The sequence below is a fragment of the Pollicipes pollicipes genome, unplaced genomic scaffold, assembly GCF_011947565.3.
Source record: "Pollicipes pollicipes isolate AB1234 unplaced genomic scaffold, Ppol_2.1 Scaffold_5724;HRSCAF=6776_pilon_pilon_pilon, whole genome shotgun sequence".
NCBI lineage: Eukaryota > Metazoa > Arthropoda > Thecostraca > Pollicipedomorpha > Pollicipedidae > Pollicipes > Pollicipes pollicipes.
In genome coordinates this window covers 9,041,427-9,054,022 of record NW_023596746.1, presented here as the reverse complement: position 1 = coordinate 9,054,022, position 12,596 = coordinate 9,041,427, and positions in this window count along the sequence as shown.

The window sequence follows — 12,596 nt, the reverse complement described above, 5'->3', positions numbered from 1 at the left end:
GGCTGTGCCCCCCCCCCCACACATACACTTACATCTCGGCCTCAGTACCCTAGCTCGAAAAGATCGGCCATATCCAGTTATAAACTTGAATGTCGATCAAATATGGGGCAGTTTTTCACAATTTTTCGCCATTTAATATAAATAAACAAACCGTAGTAGATGTCATGTTTTTATTGGTGTGTTGTCAACTTTGTCCGATGTCAACAAGCATACACAAATAAACTGCATAAAACGCAAGTTTAAACCAGCCAAAAATGAGCCTTATTATGTGTTTATCACAAAGTGCTGCTGTCAACAGATAGGTGAGTTGAGATGATGTTCAACATATAGGTTACTCTAAGTTAAGTTAAGTTAGTTAAATGCATAGCAAGTGACAATAATCATCTATGGTGCATAAAATCATAGCAAGTGACAACAATAATGACAAGATCTTTTTGCGATGAAATTTTTTGCTCCCACCCTAATTCAAAACCGATTCCACCTCACTGGATTTACCACCGTTGAGGTGCAGAAACATTGCACTAAAGCAACGGCCCGTGCGGTGCTTGGTATGGTTGGCAGGCTATGGAAGCACGATTTTTCGTGTGGTTTTAGTTTGTCCGCATGCGCCATTACTTGTCACACGTACTGATTGTTTCCGTCCCGTTGGTAAGTGCAGTTCTTCCCTGAAAGAGCCGCGTTCGCACCCGCGTAGCGCATACGGCCATGAATACCATGGATTATAGCAAATTTATATTAAATTATCATCGTTGGGAGCCTAAAGTGGACTTCCGTAGCTGCCAACATTATTGATCTAAATATTTCCAGGTGTGACTTTTTGAAACATCGGAAATGCTAGACACTCTCACATTCATCAAACTAACGGCAACTAGAATGTTGGCGTTAGCGCGACTTGTCAGTGTATGTGGAGTGTCAGGTGAGCTGATGCTGTTGTCGAAATGGTGCTTTTTGTTTACCACCGTGACGGAACCGACCTCAAAATTTTGATTTGTTCTTTATTTGACCAAGTTTTTGACGAGTTACACCTTTGAACTCTGACATCTCGTAACCGTCTTCCACTAGGCGCAGTTGTGCAGTTGAGTGCGGCGCCAATGACTGCATGCCAGCGTCGCCCGACGCCTGATGGACGCTTGGGGGTACTGCGCCGAGACGGGTGGGCGGCCGTCGAGCCTGACGAGCCAGATCGACCCGCGACAGCCGGCGCCGGCCGGCCTATCGTCTCCGCCAGCTGCCCGCCCCGACGATGGCCGACCTGCATAGGCGGGACAGTGGACACCGCCCGGATGACGGACACGGCTGCTGCAGACCGGTGTCAGGGCCCCAGCGACAGACTGCGTGGTCTGCTACCGCACACCGCGGGCCGCTCCGTCCCCGAGCGCGGCTCTGACCCCCGGCTTCGGGGGCACTAGACTCACCCACTGTGCGCGCCGCGTAAAACGTGCGCCGAGTACAGTGCGGTGTTGTCATGAGTTGAAAGTTCCTATGTTTAGTTACGACTCTCAATGTACCAACACTGGTTAAACGACGTCCTAGTGCAACAACGATTGCACCGATGACACTCAATATTTCGAGCTGTGCACTTCCTCAACAGTACGCTGACTGACAGTTTCTAAATAAGATTCACTACATTCACCATCGACCAGAACTATCCTAGCTAGTAAGGATAAACAAAGCGCGAAATGTTGAGCGCCGTTAATATAATCGTTCGTTAACATTTCGACGTCTTTCAACCTGCAACCCGGTTTTTTGAAGGTTCAAGGTTCAAGTATCAACAGAAAAGCTTCCAGCTCATAATGCCAAAAAATACGAGCCGAATGGAGGCCTTTCTTCAAGTACGGTAGGGTCTACAGAGTGGATGGGGTTAACACTTGCCAGAAAAAATGACACATTTGCAAGCAGGCATCATTAAATAAATCCGCGTGCAAAGAAGCACTCCCTGGGAATCCCTGCTTGCCAGCCGCACTCCCCGCTTGACAGCCGTGCTCTCTGTTTGACAGCCGTGCTCTCTGTTTGACAGCCGCACTCCCTGCTTGACAGCCGTGCGCCCTGCTTGGCAGCCGTACGTCCTGCTTGACAGCCGCACTTCCTGCTTGACGGCCGTGCGCCTGCTTGACAGCCGTACTCCCTGCTTGACAACCGTGCTCCCTGCTTGACAGCCCTATCCCTGCCTGGCAGCCGTACGCCCTGCTTGACGGCCGCAGTCGCCTGGTGGCTCCCAATCGATATGTTTCAGCAGTTCAGTCATGCGAACGATATTCGCCTCGACGTTCAGTGCTCTTTCGCTGAAAATTGCCGACCTCCAGTGCATCAGTAAGACGCTTTGTGCTGTGCGCCACCAGTGAAATGATATCAGACGTCCTTATCACTAGGCAGACGGTACCTCGCATAAACGAATGGAGCCTGTCGGTCTTCGGGAAAATATATGATAGGGATTATCAAGACACGAGATTGCGATGCTTTCATAACGCTAGAAAACCAGCATTAAGGGGAATATTTCACATTTCAACATATTAAAGCATCAGATTTAGTGTGACAGGCTCGCTTATAACTATTGAAATACTAAGTGGAGAAGATTGCTCTAGACAACAGTATTTTCCATTTAGGAAATATGCTCCTTAATGCGTCATTGTTTGATCACGGTATGGTACCCTGCACAACGTTGATTGATAGCCAATTGACGGCCGTTATGTCTGGAAACCGTGCTCACAAACAATAGATATGAAGGCGTCGACAACTATGTTCTTTACTGTCATTGATCGCTGCATGGTTTATGGAATGGCAGGATATGAGTAAGGTTATCATGACGTCATGAATACCAAAGTGGCTTTGAAATACTCTCCACATTTTCGCGGACACTTAACTCAGAAACTATAGGGACTTAGATCTTGAGAAAAGCATTGTTGTGAACAGCACCAAAAAGTCGTCAAGGTGGCTATTTCAGTTCAAAACCACTAGAACTATAGAACACTCCCTTCAAAAGGGCGTGTTCCACGCACAACGTTCGCACTCCACTCCTTTAACACCCCCTTAAAAGGGAGTGCACCACATTTATATGGTGGTTTAGACTGAAATAGCCATCTTGAAGACTTGTCGATGCCGTTCACAATCCTGCCCTTCTTAAGACTTAATCCTCCCTAGTTTCCTAGTTATGCGCCCGCGAAAATTGGTAAAGGTATATCGGGGACAGTATGTCACAGTGACCTTGGCATTCATGATGTCGTAAAATCGTCATTCAAATTCTGCCATTCCATACGCCACGCGGCGATCAAGGCCAATTATAACATATTTGTCGAGGCGTCAATGTGCGCGATTTCCAGGTATAACGGCATTTAATTCGCTATCTATCAATATTATGCAGAGTACGATGACGTTATCAAACCATGACGTATTGGGGAGCATATTTACTCAACGGAGAATTGCGCTGTCTAGAGCGGTTCTTTCCATTTAAAAAGTATACCGATAGTTATACGATCATATCAGATGCTTGCTTCGGTATCTTCAAATGTGAAACATTCCCCTTTAAGCGATGCACAACCTTTTGGATATACCGTTTGGTGTTGGAGGGTGTCTTAGACAAAAAGTTTCAGTCTTGTACTTTTAATGTTTCAGCATTTGCTTCTCACCTATAGTAGCTTTTTGTGCTGATTTCGCCTGGAGCCAAAGTAACTGTACTGTAACGCCAAAGCTGGTGCCGACGTATCGGGAAATGTTTCCAAACACCGTCAGGTCCGATTGCGCGCGGGCGGTCTTGGCTGATAAATGCCTCAAATATGTGCTGGGCTAATATTGTTCTACGCATTCTGATTCAGATCCAAGTGGGTAGCACGTTGGTTAAAGGGAATGTTCCAGATTTGTGTGGCGTTTTAAACTGAAATAGCCATCTTGAGGACATTTTGATGCTATTCACGGACATGCCCTTTTAAGACCCAAAACGCTCTGGTTCCTGAGTTATACGCCTGCAAAGTAAGAAAAGGCTTATTTACAGCCAACTTCAAAATCGCCTTCTGATTAATGACGCCGTAGAAACGTCATTAGATCCTCGTGATATCACAGGCTGTTTTTTGTTTATGGTCAAAACAGCATGGCCGCTGATACATTCACAAAGGCGATGATGCTGTACATGTGGTGTAGTCCGCGGAAGATGGTTCGAACCGGGGGATCGAAATGCGTGTTATCACTGGTGGTGTGTGCCAGTGGCTTGTATTGGTATTGATGTGATGGGGAGTGTGCGTGCGAGTTTTGTTCTTCTGAGAAAGAACATTGTTTGGGTATTCTTCAGTCTACTGACTCCCAATAAAATGCGATATATTGATGCCTGCCATATTTATGCCTACTGATATTGATGCCTGCCTCTACCTTTATGTTTGTGTTTGAACATGACAAAGGAATGCTGGCAAACTGAGAGAAACGCTAGCACTTTTATTGCAGGGGTGTACGAAGGCAAGTATTGGTACTGGTGCTTCATTATGATTTGGCCAACATTGTGAACTTATTGAGATATTGTAGCATGTAATTAATCCATTGCATGTCATTACACCAGCAATTCATTTTGGCCGTAGGGCATGGTGTGTGCAGCTCATTAATGGACATGCTCAGAATAGGTTCACACTATGTGGCTTTGCCAAATTGTCTTTCCCTGAAGAATTCTGAAAATATAGCGTTATTATTACTGATGTACATTGTACTGCCTTCGCAAACATTGTGTGCAGGCGAGCATTGCTCCTGAAAAATCAATGTTATAGTCACTGCAACTTGCGTGGGATGCTGGGTGCTGAGGAAGATGGAAAAGTATTGCTGCTGGTGTCTTGAACAGCACTTAATGATATGTTTATCATGAGGCTGGTGTGCACTGGCAGCCTCATCACTTCCTTGCATTTTGCCCATCCAACCATAACTGCATGTACTTGCCATGTCTCCAGCAATGTGCAAGGTCAGCATATTTGCAGTGTCATTTCACCACATGTAAAATTTTCCTGCCATTTCTAATAAAGCAGCCTGATGGCTGCAGCATGTTGCATGGCCATGAAAGTGAAATATGTGTTTGCATCTTTCTTACCTGCGTTTTCTGGATTCCCAAAGGAGGCTGAGCAAGTGATGCCATTTAATGGCTGTCCGCTTTGCTGAAAGTGTATATTGCATCATGTGTTTTTGGTCAGTGATATGCCAGATGGGAAGTCAATACAAGAGTGCGTGCTTGACGGATATGTTCGTGCTGAAATTTATTATGAGAGCGGCGTGGATTGCAGTCGAAAAAAAAACGTATTGTTGTTCATCATGTCATGCCACAGAACAGCACCGAGATAGTGCCAAAATGAAGCTATTGACCAGTGTCACTACACAATGTACCACATTGTTTGAGCACTCTTTGTCAAGCCTACAATATAGCAGCTTATAAGTTATGAACGACTTGTAAAAAAATTATTCAACAATGCCAACGGACTGTCTACGACAAGAATGTTGTTGTGCCACAATGGTTATATCAGGGTTAACTATGAATTGCATGAACAATCCTTAGCAAAAAAAAGTCATTGTAACCCAACCTTACCATCTTTACCATAGCAATACCATTGCTTTGACAATCAATGCATGGCAAGATTACAAATTTATCAATTTTTGCAGGACACCAAATTTCCAGTTACAAACAATAAAACAAAGTTACAAATTTATTTATATTTGGACGACACCCCACTCCCAGTTACAAACAATAAGGACAGTAACTACTGTACACATCACATTATATCAATGTCAGGGATACGGCACGGCGCGCAACGATGGGTCGACAATAAAGTATTGACAAAATCATGAACAGCAAAGCAGCAACAGCAGCAGCACCGCATATCGTGCCTTGATAATAATCTACCATAAAAGCTGGCGATCGCTACCTTGCGTATGTCAAACAGTCCACGAAAGCTTTTCTTACGGCCAGCATCAATACAAAAAAATCCACAAATAACCCACCCACCAATCCGCCCTCCCCCCCCCCCCTCCCCCCGACACAGCCCCCGCGACGAGAATAGCCGGTTAGCGTTAGCCTTCGTGTGTTTCGAGATATTCTTTAAGTCTGGCTGCCAGACGCTGCCAGGTTTTGCTGTCATCACAAGTCCATTTCATGACGCCATCAAACAATGACGTAATGAGGCCCATTTTTTAAACTTTGAAATTTTGTTACTTAACGTCGTTTTTGAACTTTGAAGGCTTACCAATAGTTACAGGGAAGCATTTCCCACGATATCTGATGCCTAACTCAACATCCTCAAATGTGGAAAATTCCCTTTAAGGGCTAATGCTATATACATATAATATATATATATATATATATATATACATATGTAGATTTATTTATCTATATATATATAAACGTGTATATATATATATATATATAATATATATATATATATATATATATATATATATATATATGTATATATAGCATTGGCCCTTAAAGGGAATTTTCCACATTTGAGGATGTTGAGTTAGGCATCAGATATCGTGGGAAATGCTTCCCTGTAACTATTGGTAAGCCTTCAAAGTTCAAAAACGACGTTAAGTAGCAAAATTTCAAAGTTTATAAAAATGGGCCTCATTACGTCATTGTTTGATGGCGTCATGAAATGGACTTGTGATGACAGCAAAACCTGGCAGCGTCTGGCAGCCAGACTTAAAGAATACTTCGAAACACACGAAGGCTAACACTAACCGGCTATTCTCGTCGCGGGGGCTGTGTCGGGGGGGGGGGGAGGGCGGATTGGTGGGTGGGTTATTTGTGGATTTTTTGCATTGATGCTGGCCGTAAGAAAAGCTTTCGTGGACTGTTGACATACGTAAGGTAGCGATCGCCAGCTTTTATGGTAGATTATTATCATGGATTAATTACATGCTACAATATCTCAATAAGTTCACAATTGGCCAAATCATAATGAAGCACCAGTACCAATACTTGCCTTTGTACCCCCTGCAATAAAAGTGCTAGCGTTCTCTCAGTTTGCCAGCATTCCTTTGTCATGTTCAAACACAAACATAAAGGTAGAGGCCGGCATCAATATCAGTAGGCATAAATATGGCAGGCATCAATATATCGCATTTTATTGGGAGTCAGTAGACTGAAGAATACCCAAACAATGTTCTTTCTCAGAAGAACAAAACTCGCACGCACACTCCCCATCACATCAATACCAATACAGGCCACTGGCACACACCACCAGTGATAACACGCATTTCGATCCCCCGGTTCGAACCATCGTTATCGTATATACATCGCATATAATATATATATATATATATATAATATCTATATATATATATATATATATATAGTTTTTCATCAGCGCTGAAGTCCGCCAGTGACATTTTTCAAATCTCACAGTTGAATCTCACCGTTTCGGAGAAAAAAAATCTTCGGCAATATCTTGTTGTGTGGTTGCAAGACTCCCCATTCGGTGGCGATTTTTTTCGGCTCGATTGCAATATAACTGGCAAAGTGTGAAAGCGTTCACAGTGATCAGAAAACTGTCCACAGTTTTTTATATATCATTCCTAAAGCGTCATCCTACAAAAACAAGGTTTAGGGCATTATGAGCTTTTGCAAGGCACGAAAAAATACTCGTACGCTATGTTGACCTTGTTCTAGTTTGGGTGTGGTAAGACGTTGATTGGTCTCAGATTCTAATACGGTGGTTATCCGCTTGCTAGGACATGGTTCATGCGCAGACGAATCATGCGAACGTACCGCACGAAGAATGGGCCGCGGCGGTGCGCCGCAGCCGGCTGCGGCGCCGCCCCCCCCCCCCCCCTATGGATTGTCGGGGCCGGGATAATTGGGACAGGAGGGGATGGGTAGGTAAGTGCGTACTGCGAGAGTGGTGTCTCTTGTTCACGTGGGCGACTCAGAAGTCAGACAAAGGCCTAGTGATGGGCATTGGGCTGGTGCCTGTGCGGCTGGAGCGCGTGGGTGTGTTGATAGTGCTTTGCGACAATGAAAAGCTCAAAAAAGCTCAGTTTTGCGGATCCACTTGTGAAGCACAAAACGAAAGCATGCCGAGGTTGAAGCACCGCATCAAAATAACTGGTAAATCGTTTCTGGGGCCCGTGGATAGCAGCATGGCAGGGGGTGAAGTGCATTTATATGATATTTTGAACTGAAATAGCCATATTGAAGATCATTCCATGCAATTTTTTGCCCTGCCATTCTTAAGACCTAGGACCCGCTTAATTTCCAACCTGCAGGCCCGCGAAGATGCGCAGGCGGCTATTTTGTACAGTCCATTTCAGGGTTAACCGGGGATATATAACGTCATAATAACGTCATTCAGATCCTGCCATTCCGTAGGCGGACTTGAGCGGGTCATTAATTTTAACAGGCAAAAATATATGTTTTGCTGCCCTTTAGGTTTTAAAATCATACAAAAAACATATTGTACTGCCAAACAAAAACCAATCATGAAAAGATCATATATTTACTATTTGCAGCAGGAGCGCGAGTGCCAGAGAACCCATGACAAACAAGACACATCAGAAAATCAGTTTGCACACACTGAACAGCCTTAAGCAAACATCTCACTAGAAATGCAAGAATGCCGGCCGAAACCTTAGTAAAACTCCGGCCTGATTTCATTGAGCAACAGTTGGGTAGTCAATGTGAATACAGCTACACACTGCACTTAGGTGTTTGTAATGGTGTGATGTACCCAACCTTTCCTAGTTAATACCAACCAGATCTCAAATATCACGATCAAAGTCTATGCTGAATACGATACAAGGGAACTGTGAACCTTTCCTTGCCCCAGTTTTAATGACCTGTCAATACAGACCGCGGAACCTGGTGTATCAAGTGCGAGCAGTTGTCGAAACTGAAAAAAGTGGTGGCATAGAGTTTGTCCACCCATATCTGAAAAATATGCAATTGACGGCTACGACCACAGGGCATTTAATATAATACGTTCTACCATCACTGCAATTATTATAATATTTCGACATGTCCTGCATTACAGCTTCTGTTTTGTCTGATTTGTGAATTTTTTCTGACATTTGTATCTGAACGCAGCTCCCTGTGGAAAAATTCACCCCACAATAACACGTCAATGGGTAATTCGATTAAGACCGAAAGTTGAAGTCATCAGGTAATGCAAGAGGTGGAATCAACTCCTGGAATTCTTTTTACCACTTAAGTTGTCGATATATATGTTTTCTTCAGCATACAGCGGTACGTCACGTTGTTTGTTATGATGCTAAATGCCTTACTAATGTCTTTGGATCGGGAAACACTCATGGACAAAACATTATTGATATCCCTGCTTTCAGTTATGTCATGCAAAAGTAAAAATGTGGATGATTTCAAAGCTACCAAGTGGTTTTTGTTTCGTGTTGTTGCATGATGGACAGCTTGCAGACTAGCTTGCAGATTACACTTTAACTTGTTTTTACTTTGTGAGTGTTGAGCCATCAGTCGATACATAAAAGTTAAGAAGAAATGGACTGTAGCCGTTCAGGTGAAGGTGGAAGAGTCAAATCTTTGGTACATTTATTTCTAGTGCAATGATGATTAAAACACAACACAAATGTGGGGTGGAAGGTTTTTGAATTATTTTGACATGATTTTTTGTACTGTTTCCTTTCATTCTACATGCATTACAAATGTTCAAATGCCACAATCAATATTTTCAACCAGTTCCTTGTGCAATGACGATTCCAAGCGCGGCAGACAGGTGGTTGTATTGAATGCGTCACCACGATGTAAGAAACTGTACGAATCTTTATAATGAAATGATATCAAAACCTTTCATGATACGTGTGTGTTGTGGTTGGAGTTGTCGCACCAGACATATTGATTGCGGCATTTGAACATTTGCAATGCATGTTGAACCATATTTCCACGCCATTTTGAACATTCTCTCATTTGCATGTAAAATAGTATAGTTCGCACGCCCTGATCCGACAATAATAGTTCTTGTGATACTGTCTGTTACGTGGATCTTGACTGAGGTATGAGCCCCTTTTTGCTCCTTCAGAGCCTGTCAAAATATGCCAGATCTTGATTCTGAGCCAAGCAAGAGCCACGTTGTCAGGTACATTTGCGAGGAACATTATGCATATAAATGGGACAGTATTGACAGCCTTATTCCTCGTAGAATAAACGGGGGAATAGAGAGATAAGTGTGATAATTCGGTTACATGCCTTCATCGAAACGATTTTCATTAATAAATTCAAAATTGCCTGCCGATGCTTCTCAATTTTTCTGTTTTTTTTTAAACAGCGAACAACAGTTTTTACAGGGATTTTACAGTGGTTTCCAGTATTTAGGTTTACGTATTTACTGCGGTTTACAGTTTTCAACTAAACAGGCACCGCACATCACTTGTGTCACTTTTACAGGCCAATGATTACAATAAAACAGGCATCACGCGTCAGGCATCATACATGAAAACGATGTTAGACTGGCACGCATCACACATCAAGGCACTAATCACATCCTTATAATCGACCATGATGAGCCCTGTTCGTTAATGTCTGTTCATCGACTTCTTGTAAGAATGGTTCACATATTTTCCTGCCTGGATGGCCCTGTGCTCTGTGGATGACTTCGAGCTTTTAAAGGGGTAAAGGGTCCGTACCTGTTTGGATCTCAACCTGCGTGTGTTTTGTCAAAGAAGTGGAACCTGTGGAGTCTGCATGTAACCGCGTTTTTTGCGAATCCTAGTTCTTAGCTGTTTAATGTATCATAGAAATGAATAGAAGTGGCTCCTTGTTTAATCCTCTAAATGTCGGAGACCTGTGAAAACTGCCGCTCCTTTTTTCAAAAAAGAAAGAAAAATCGGGTGGGATCAGTAGACAATTTCGAATTTACTCCTGATATTCTCTTCGATAAAGGCACGCAGCCGAAATATCACATCTACTTCTCTATTCTCCTGTTTTGCCTGCGAGGAATAAGGTTATCATGGTTGTTTCATCAATGGAAAATGACGCGCGTTGGCTGGGGCTTAAACGCAATGAAACGCGCATTTACTGAACTATAATTAACAAACAGGCGAAGCAATCTGAAAGTTCTGAATACATGGATTTTTGGATTCAGGGCTCACGGCAAGCGTCATCTGTGGTGTTGCCCTGACCCCTACTATCCGATCGTAAAGTTCCACATCGATGAAATAATTTGATAAAAAGTTCAATACGTCTCAATGCTCGGCACGGCTTGTCCTGCTCCCTGACGTCACTTGACCTTTAGCGGGGACGTTGCCACCGGCCGCAGACCATCTCAGTCAAGGACAAAAACCGAGCGCCTTAAAGCGACTCCAGTCCACGCCGCCACGGGTGGGTGGATCGGGAGGCAGGCGCTGTAACCAACTGAGCTACGGAACGGACGATGTGTACATGGTGTCTTCCCAACGTTGTCGCGAGTGATAGGTGACGGGTGTCACCTACCTCTCTTGCGGCGCAACCTTCACCCCGCAGGGGGGGGGGTGACATGTTTGTCTGTATTTTCCCGGCATTGGACCCGGCATTGGACCAGCTTCCATTGGAGCAAATATTCGACAGGAATACAATTTGCTATCTATTTATTTTTTCAAAACAAACATATATGCCGGTGGTCCCTGGCAGCTGAATGCTCCACCCTATTATATACTATCGTTTCATTGAATGATTCCTCCACGCCTCATATAACATGTGCGCTTCAGTTCACCATTGGCCAGTGAGGTGAGATGTGGACATGTTATGCATATGAAAGGACATCTTATGCATGTGAGAAGATTATTTCCGGACTCAAAACTCAATCCTGGATTTTCACCAGCTAATCATTGGTCCTCCATTGAAGGATGAACCTGACCACCTTCACCTTTTCCAAGGCCTTGTTGGACCTCGGATCAGCCGCCAAAAGCAAGGGCAACAATGATACTACAGCGCACCCTGTTTACAGCTTCTGTCGATGGTCCAAACCCCTCGCTGAAGAGCAGCTCAACGACATTTTCAAAATGACTTCCAAAATATGTGACGGATTGCCGCCTAAGTTTATAAAGCTGTAGACAATGGAAGAACCATGGCCATGGATGAAAGGAAATTCTATTCTTGAGAAATATTTCATGCTGATACAAAGAATGCTTGGAAGCAGCCACACAGCATTGAGATGTTTTCTTTGTGAACCATCCATTCAGCTTAAAATTATAACCAGTGTTGTTGCCCATGGCTAAGGTCTGGTGCCGTGATGAAGACCAAAATAAAAATTGTAGCTGGAAAATTGGTTCGCAGGATGGCTTCTTGATATTTTATATATGCCATGATTTCAATGCTTCGGGGTTCCATTCTCCTTCCCACCCAAGCGCGTCGTATTTAGTGGGCCGCCCGAGCGCGTGTTAAATACTCTTGCATTTTCCAGTTTGTTACGGCCTGTTAAGCCTTCTCATACAGACACCCACGCGTGCGCACACAAACACGCACACGCCCGCACCCACGAGCACGCACTCATGCATGACCACATGTCAATGCACAAGCGCACCCCAAACGCACAACCATGCACAAGTGTTAACGAATTAGAATAAACACGAGGACAACCTAAGCTTATAAAAAACCTGGTGGAACAGTGCTCGTCGGCAGCTAAATGTGGGACAGT